The sequence below is a fragment of the Euprymna scolopes genome, chromosome 45 (genome assembly GCF_053919585.1).
Source record: "Euprymna scolopes isolate OS-2025 chromosome 45, ASM5391958v1, whole genome shotgun sequence".
NCBI classification, from domain to species: domain Eukaryota; kingdom Metazoa; phylum Mollusca; class Cephalopoda; order Sepiida; family Sepiolidae; genus Euprymna; species Euprymna scolopes.
This window is the reverse complement of record NC_136526.1, coordinates 49,133,595-49,142,220: the sequence shown is the minus strand read 5'-3', so window position 1 is coordinate 49,142,220 and position 8,626 is coordinate 49,133,595. Positions and strand designations below refer to the sequence as shown.

At 31.1% G+C, this 8,626-nt stretch overlaps 1 pseudogene; it reads left to right on the top strand.

The window, feature by feature from the left end:
- Positions 1–2,649: 2,649 nt before the first annotated feature.
- On the top strand, positions 2,650–2,766 carry LOC145270006 (5S ribosomal RNA; annotated as a pseudogene).
- The last annotated feature ends 5,860 nt before the right edge of the window (positions 2,767–8,626 follow it).

The window sequence follows — 8,626 nt, the reverse complement described above, 5'->3', positions numbered from 1 at the left end:
CACCAATTTTGCAGCTTCCGTTTACGCTACGCGCGTGCGTCGCAGCATAAACGACGGCTTGCTTCACCTAACAAAAACTGCCTTCTCACATGGCGTATCAATCAAAAAATTACGGACTGACATTTTTAATGACTTGCAATTGAAGAAAAGTACAAAAAAAAAAAAAAAAAACAAATTAGAGTGGTCGGTGTTCTGTTGTAGCGGCTACATTGGAAGAGGAACTTGGCCTTTTTGGTCAAGATCAAAGTGTAGTATCTGTTCTTCAGATGCGGCACTTCCATTTCTTGTTCTCTTTCGGTGGAGGATCAGTCCTTCATGACTGAGACAATTTTTTTTTATTTTTGTACCTTTTTTCCACGTTAAAAAACGACCCTGGTGTCTAACTCTGTCCCGTGGGGAGGCATAGTAAATAGGTACTACTGTACACATAGATTCGAAAAACTTGTCAAAAAACAAATATATAACAAATAAATATTATTAAAGGCAGGATAAGTTACTTTTCTACCTAACTGGATACTTTTTTTTTACTGTTTTTATTTAATGTAACATGTTTATTCAGCTCGAAAAACATACGGTACTTTCTCTTGAACACGGTAAGTTTGCGAAACTGAGTTAAAAATAAAAAAATGATATACAAAATACTGTTAAAAACTCATTAAATATGTTACCGTGACATAGGCTGACGTATATTCGGTGGATTTCTAACAGTATTTTGTATAGTTTCTTATTTTTAACTCAGTTTCCCAAACTTACCATGTTAAAGAGAGAGTCGGGTGCCATTTTAAAATTTCCAATACACCTGTAAACACTGTGTGTTTTTCAAGCTGAATAAACATATTACATTAAATAAAAATATTACAAAAATATCCAGTTAAGTAGAAAAGTAATTTATCTTGTATTTGATAATATTTATTTGTTATATATTTGTTTTTGACAAGTTTTTCAAATCTCTGTGTATAGTAATACAGACCGTGATTTTGTTTCCTTTTTTTTTTTATTAATAATTATTTTGCTACCTCATCGTTTTTCGTAAGTTTTTCATATGTTACTATTTGAGACCTTACGTAGGTACCATTTATTTCTCAAGAAATTTAATAAAAGCAAAATGTCTAACAAAAGCAAATCATTCAATCAATTAAAAAAGAAAATAGTGTGAAACTGTGCAGTGTAGTTTAAAAGGGAAATGGTGTCCAAATAAATAAAGAAATAAAATAAAATAATAAATAAAATAAAATAGCAATAAAACAAATAATTTTTACCAAACACAAGAAAATCTAATTTTGTATCGACTAACATAGTTTTTAATGATTGGAAATCTTTTTAAATCTTTTTTTTTTTTTTGTTCTTGTATAGTTTAATCAAATATTAAAAATCAAAATATCAAAAGTTAACTGGTACGTATCCGTTATAGAAGGCCCTGTCGGTTGGGCATTAGAATACGCCGACTGCCCTCCTGCAGATGGTAAAAGCCCCTCAATGGGGGTCCTGGATATGACCTTAAACTATATCCAGTGGTGAGGCCTCAGCTTGTCGGCTTTGGGGAGTGTGGAGCCACCCTTTAATTACCATTGCTCCCAGGTCTACTTTGACCCAGAGTTAGGGTCCCAACTATGGGTTGAATAGAAACCGACGTGAAAACAACAAATATACTCTATTAAAAAAAATTTTCTTCGAAATCTTTGGATTCGGCATTAAATAACCGGAAAAGAGTTGATATGTCGTAAAACAAAAACAACCAACCAACCAACCGTTATAGAATGAAGTTCTCTGCAAGAAAATTCACTTAATTTGATCAAATAGGTTTTTTTGACAGAAAAAAAAAACAATTTGTTATGATATCGATCAAAAGATAGTGTAGCAGTCGATACTCACTACATCACAAGCAGAAGCTACTTCGCACGACTTTGAAATTCGAAAAGCCATTCTTAACATGGGGAGGGAAAGGTGTTTTATACCTATTCTATACGTTAACCTTACAATTGAATAAAAAAACATATGATAAAACTTTAATTAAACTCGCTACATCACAGGCAGAAGCTACTTCTCACGACTTCGAGATTTAAAATCCATTTCTCCCTGGCTTGACCAATCACAAGCCAGCTCTCAATCATGTGACAGACTATATTAAAGGCGAAATCTGAAACCGTTAACCCTCTTTGATCCTGACCCTGCCTAGGAGCAGACTTCACCTGGGGCTTCGGCAGAAGACAGAACGTGAGTACAGCAAGCTAGCTATGACTCTCTTGTATCATTTATTTCCATGTGCGGTACTCACACAAACTTTACCATTCTACAGAAATGCTATCGTCGATACAACTCACAATCACTCACGACAACACACAAACACACTGAAGACTTTGCCCTTTCTTTCTCCCTTTAACCGGCTTCCTTTGCCCCAGCAACTACTAGCTATAAACGTGTGTAAACGGAAGTGAACTGTTCTCTCCTCAACTGTTATGCATTTCTGTACGGCGTGATCATATTGACAAACAAGTACCACTTTTTAAAAAAAATCATTAACGAATTCTATCCCCATTCGCTTTATGCATTCTAGAAAAGTGGCGACCTCCACCACTTGTTTAATAAAAAAAGAAGAAAAAGAAATTAAATTATGAAATTAGATGTAATTCATTAAAATGTTATGCATTTCCATACGGCATAATCATGTTGACGCACCGGTTCCCGTTAGATCACCGAAGTTAAGCAACATTCAGCCTTGCTAGTACCAGATGGGTGACCATTTGGGAATTCTAGGTGCTGTATATGCTTTCCGCTTATCTCGGCATTGTTTCCAGTCGTCCTGAACCTCCACTTGCCACTGGTATTCAACAATGTCGACTCAGGAGATGTGTGGTTGGAGATGGCGCAACTCTTGCCACAAAAAATTTATGTGAAGGCACCATTACAGTGGGTATCCATAGTCTGTCAAGACTGGAGGAAGCCTGTATGCATTTCCATATTACAGCTTTTCTTTTTCATTAAAAAAATAATATATATAAGAACATTAGAATTTAAAATATATAAATACTATTTGAAAATTATGTCACATACAAATTAAAAATTAAAGTAACAGTATTTTTACGTCCAAGCGAGACATTAAAATAGTTTAATCTTGTTTCAGTCGGAATTACTTATTTTTAATATTTAATATATGTGTCAGAGTAATTTATTTATAACAATAATTTAAACAATATCTAAAATGAAAAAAAATATTTTAAATAATGTAAACATTATAAACATTTTGTTACTTTTTCAGTGATAACGGTCATGGAAACAAACGTCCAAGGGTGGCGTGTACGTATTGTAAAAAGTCACTGACACTCAAACTAGTGATAGGAAACGAAATGGGAACATATGAAAATTGGGACCAAGTAAAGATTAGATACCCCGGCAGCAGAAGACAAAGATAGGCGCACATTTCAAGTGACATCGGTTGTTCAATGTTGACATTGCCATTGGTTATTTGAAAACACGTCAAATAGCAGACATGTCCGAATGTTCGCGAAAACTTTTTACAATTTAAAAGAAAATATATATATTTACAAAACATTTTCTTTAATATCAAATATTTACAAAACTTTTAAGGATTAAAAAAAACTTTTTTCTAGTTACACAAAACTTTTTGTGCAAGTAAAAAAACGAACGTAAATTTAACAAAATATATAAAAATAAATGGGTGTATTTCTGAGTGCGTTCTTTAATATATTTACAGAACTTTAATAACACTCATAATAATTATTATAATAAAAATAAAAACAATAAAAATAGACACCGCCAAAAATGGCCGAAAAATAAAGTTGTTGTTTTTTTAAAACGAAATTACATTTATTAAAATCCATTATTTCTGAGTAACTTTTTTCCCCCAGAAAGATAAAACCCTGAATTTTATCATATAGAAAGCAGAATAATGTAAAACTTTTTCTACCATTTTTAATTAAATTTTAAATGTTAAATTTTCCCCCAAGTTAACAATTGACATTATTTGTCTTGCACAAAATACGTATATAAATAGTTAAAAAAAAAAAAAAAGAAGGTTTTTGAAAGAATTAATTTGTTTATTTCTTGTCTAACTAAGATTTTGGGTGATTTTCTATGAGAATATGCAAAAATATTATAATATAATTACCTGGATTTCAAATAATTCCACTTATTCATATAGGCAACCAGTTACTCTGCGTCGATTTGATATAATGTTTACATTTGTACTTGATAAAAAGCAAACTACGGAACACCAAACAGGCAAAAAAAAAACTTATTTTTCAGTCACGAAAATTTCAATGTATTATTAACGCTGAGGCTGGCCAGTACCAGATGGGTGACCATTTGTATGAGTTTGGTTTTAATGTGTATGTGTGTGGGGGTCAGGCTCTCCAAAATGGGGAGGGGCAATTTAAAGCAGAATAAATTTTTTTATTTCAGCGCGTTTGGCCCACCGTAGTCGAAAGGCGGCAAACGTTGTTAGATGGGATCGAAAAAATAATGATATTTTTAACGAATTTAGGAAAACTCGTCTCCGGAAACCTCGTCTCCGGGGAAACTCATACTCGGAAAACTCGACCCCCGAAAACTCATCCCCTTTTGCTAAGTAGGAAAACTGATCCCTTATTGAATAAATTTCGATTGAAAACACATTTTATGACCGTTTTTTAAGAAGATATTGTCTTTAAAAGAGAATAAACATCCCATAATATTAAAAAAAATACTTTAAAATATTTTTACTTGTTTACTGTTGTTTTAAAAAAATTAAATTAATTTTTTTAAGTTTTCGTTTTCTACCTAGCTTTGACAGGTTTTGGTCTCTCAACTTATTTTAAAGAGTTTATTTAGTAAAAAAAAAAAAAAAAAAGTAATGTCGAGTGTTACTTATGAACAAAAATGTCCGACATAAGAGGATCACGTCTTAGGAGTATAATTGCTCAAAGATAGAAAATTAAAGAAAATGTTAAGGTAGATATACGACCCCCCCCCTCCAAAAGAAAATAAATTTGTATTTTTTTAGGTAATAATGCACATTCCATAATATTTAAAAAAATATTTTTACACGTTTATTGCTTAAAAAAAAATTAAATTGATTTTTCTAAGTTTTCGTTTTCTACCTGGCTTTGTAAGTTTTTGGTGTTTAAACTTATTTTAAAGAGTTTAGTTAAAAAGAAATAACAAGTAATGTCGCACTCGACATTACTTAGTAAATAATTTTGAACAAAAAAATGTCCGAAAATGAAAGAAAATGCTGAGGTAGATATAGTTTTAAAACGAGCCTCCCCCCCCCCACCTCCAAAAGAAAATAAATTTGTATATTTTTAAGTACGGCACAAGTGCCCCCGAAATAACTTTTAAACGAAGTTCCCCTCCCCATGTTAAGAATGTCTTTCGAAATTATTATTTTAGCGCGGTCGCGGTACCAAAATTACATAAGACCGTGTTTACATTTTTGTTGTTTTGTAATGACACAAGAATTATTTAAACTAAAATAATTCTTCTGAATAAAATAATTGCTTTCTTTGATAATACGTGTTTTCTTTCTTTATTTTTGTTTCGTAATGACACAAAAAGTGTTAAAAATAGACTATTTTTTAAAATAAATATTTGGTTTCGTTTTTCGTATCTTAACTCCGTGATCAAGTTTATTTTTTTAAGCACGAGTTAAAAATAATTTTTAAAAATATTAATCGGGGTGCATCTGAGATGCACTGGTTGCACTGCATCTCCTTCAAGAACGGTACTAAAACGTGTTTTCAATCGATATTTATTAAATAATGGACGAGTTTTCCTACCTAGCAAAAAGGTTGGGGGGGGGGGGGATTTTTCCGAGTACAAGTTTTCCGGGTACAAGTTTTCTGAAGACGAGTTTTCCCGGGACGAGTTTTCCGGGCACCATTTTTAACACATTTATCGATTTTTTTTTGTATCGATTCTTCAAAGCAGTCCCTGTTTAATAATGGTCATGCATTATTCAGCTCGCTAAAAAAAAAAAACTGAATTTATTTATCAAAGATTTTAAAATGGGGATTTTCGTATAAATACTTAAACAAATTTTTTTTTCTTTTGCTTAACTTTAATTAATTATTTTACTTAACATATTTACTAAATTACACGCTTCAAAGCTCAAGAGCGGAATAATTAAACACAATCGAAGTTCTGATATTCAGACGTCAAAATAAGGTATGCAAGCAAGTTTTTTTTTCAATCTATAATCCTGTCCCTTACAACAAGACAATATGTTGTGTTCAGTTTCAGATGATTATTTTAAGGATATTTGGAGCCCACTCAAAACAGGGGGGGGGTTGTAAGCAATATATATATATATATATATATATATATATATATATATATATATATATATATATATATATTGCTTACATATATTGCAATATATATATATATATATATTGCAATATATATATATATATATATATATATATATATATATATATATTGCTTACATATATTGCAATATATATATATATATATATTGCAATATATATATATATATATATATATATATATATATATATATATATATATATATATATGTATATATATATATATATTGTTTACAACCCCCCTCTTTTGAGTGGGTTATTGCTTACAACCCCCCCCCCTCGTTTTGAGTGGGTTCCAATAAAAAATAAGTAATCTGTTATAAAGTTCATTCTTCTCTTAATAATCGCTGAAAATTTCGTATTGATTGGATAATTACTTGATTTTTGGTAGATTTTTAAAAAGACCGTCCGCCAAAAAGTACTTACCTGCCCCCCCCCCCCAGTTTTGGCGGTGCCTAAATAAAAAGAATGAACTATATTAATTGCAAAACATTAGAAACGGAAAATTTCGGACGCTAAACTTACTTGTACCTTATTTATCTTTATGGAGAAGTAAACAAATAGCAAGCTTTTTTTTGGGGGGGGGGGTTAAATGAAAATTATAAAAGATTTGTACACTTCATCTTTATACAAAAAAAAAAGCTATAAAAGATATGTGAATAAAATATATATTTTTTAAATCTGATTGTTTATACTTGTGATTTTATTATGCACAAAAATTGCCTCGGTCTAGAAGGATTTCTCCTTTCACTAACCACCTACATACATCGCACTTTAATAAATATTGAATTGTATTAAAAACGCACAAAGAAAGATAAACACTCGACGCACACACACACACACACACACACACACACACACACACACACACACACACACACACACACACACACTGTACATAAAAATTAATCTTGGTCGCAAAAATCCGAACAAGTCAGTTATTTTATATTTGTTTCTGCTATTAAAAAGTTTGGTTATAATAATTTTATTTCAATTTTTTTTTTTTAATTGTGTATTTTTTAATTGACATCATCCGAAATTCTCACTTATAACCTCGGTTTATTTATTTATGTGGTATTATTTTACAGCTGGCCCCAGCGTAGTATAAACACCCCAAACCACCCATGTTAAGAACAGCTTTCGGAATAAACACCTCCCAATCTCCCCTTGTTGAGAACAGCTTTTGAGGTTGGGGGTTTTATTCCGAAAGCCGTTCTTAACATAGGGAGGTTGGAGTGTTTATAATATGCTGGGGCTGGGGCACATCGTAAAAATTTACCATTTATTTATTTATTTATTTATTATTATTATTATTATTATTATTATTATTATTATTATTATTATTATTATTATTATTATTATTATTAATAGTTTTAAAAGTTCTGTAAATATATATAAAAAACGTACTCAGAAAGACACCCATTTATTTAAATATATTTTGTTTAAATACGATCGTTTTATTACTTACATTAAAAAGTTTTGCGTAAATAGGAAAAATTTATTTTTAATCCTTAAAAGTTGTGTAAATATTTAATATAAAAGAAAATATATATTTTTTCATTTAAATCTTAAAAAAGATATTTAAAAAATCTTGCTCGCGAACATTCGGACATGTCTACTACTTGACGTGTTTACAAACAACCAACCGCAATGTCAAGGTCGAACAACCGGTGTCACTTGAAATGTGCGCCTATCTTTGTCGTCTGCTACCGGGGTATCTAATCTTTACTTGATCCGAAAATTGAGACGCTGCGAAATTTGAGCATTTAAATAGCAGGTATTGCTTTCATAAAGGAGGACATATATTTTTTGTTTGTTTGTTTATTGGAATCGTTTGAACGTACGGTTAATTCGCATGTCAGTAGGAAGAAAGAAATATGGATTTTCTATGCACCTTGAAACAGGAAAAGAAAACAGGATTGTCATTTTTGCATGTGCTGAGAACATTGCAAACTGAAGAAAACCTTTTTTCTGCACAAACATTTAACGGTATTCGGCCATTCAAACACAAATACTAATTTTGACACTTCACTTTCTTATTATTTTATACATTTTTATAATTGATCCATGAATGTTGCTCCAAATAGTTTTGTAATTATTTCGTCATTTATTTTAATAAGAACAACCTCATTAGTATTTGCCAAGAGAAATACGTCGCATGGTTTATTTGCTGTAATTTACATCCCACATCAAACACGTGAAAGGAGATGGACTTACCCACCTTTCCAGAGATAATATGTCTAGAACTATGTTCCTAGGTGGGCAGAGTTAGACTCAAGATTTGTTTTTAACGTAGAGAAAAT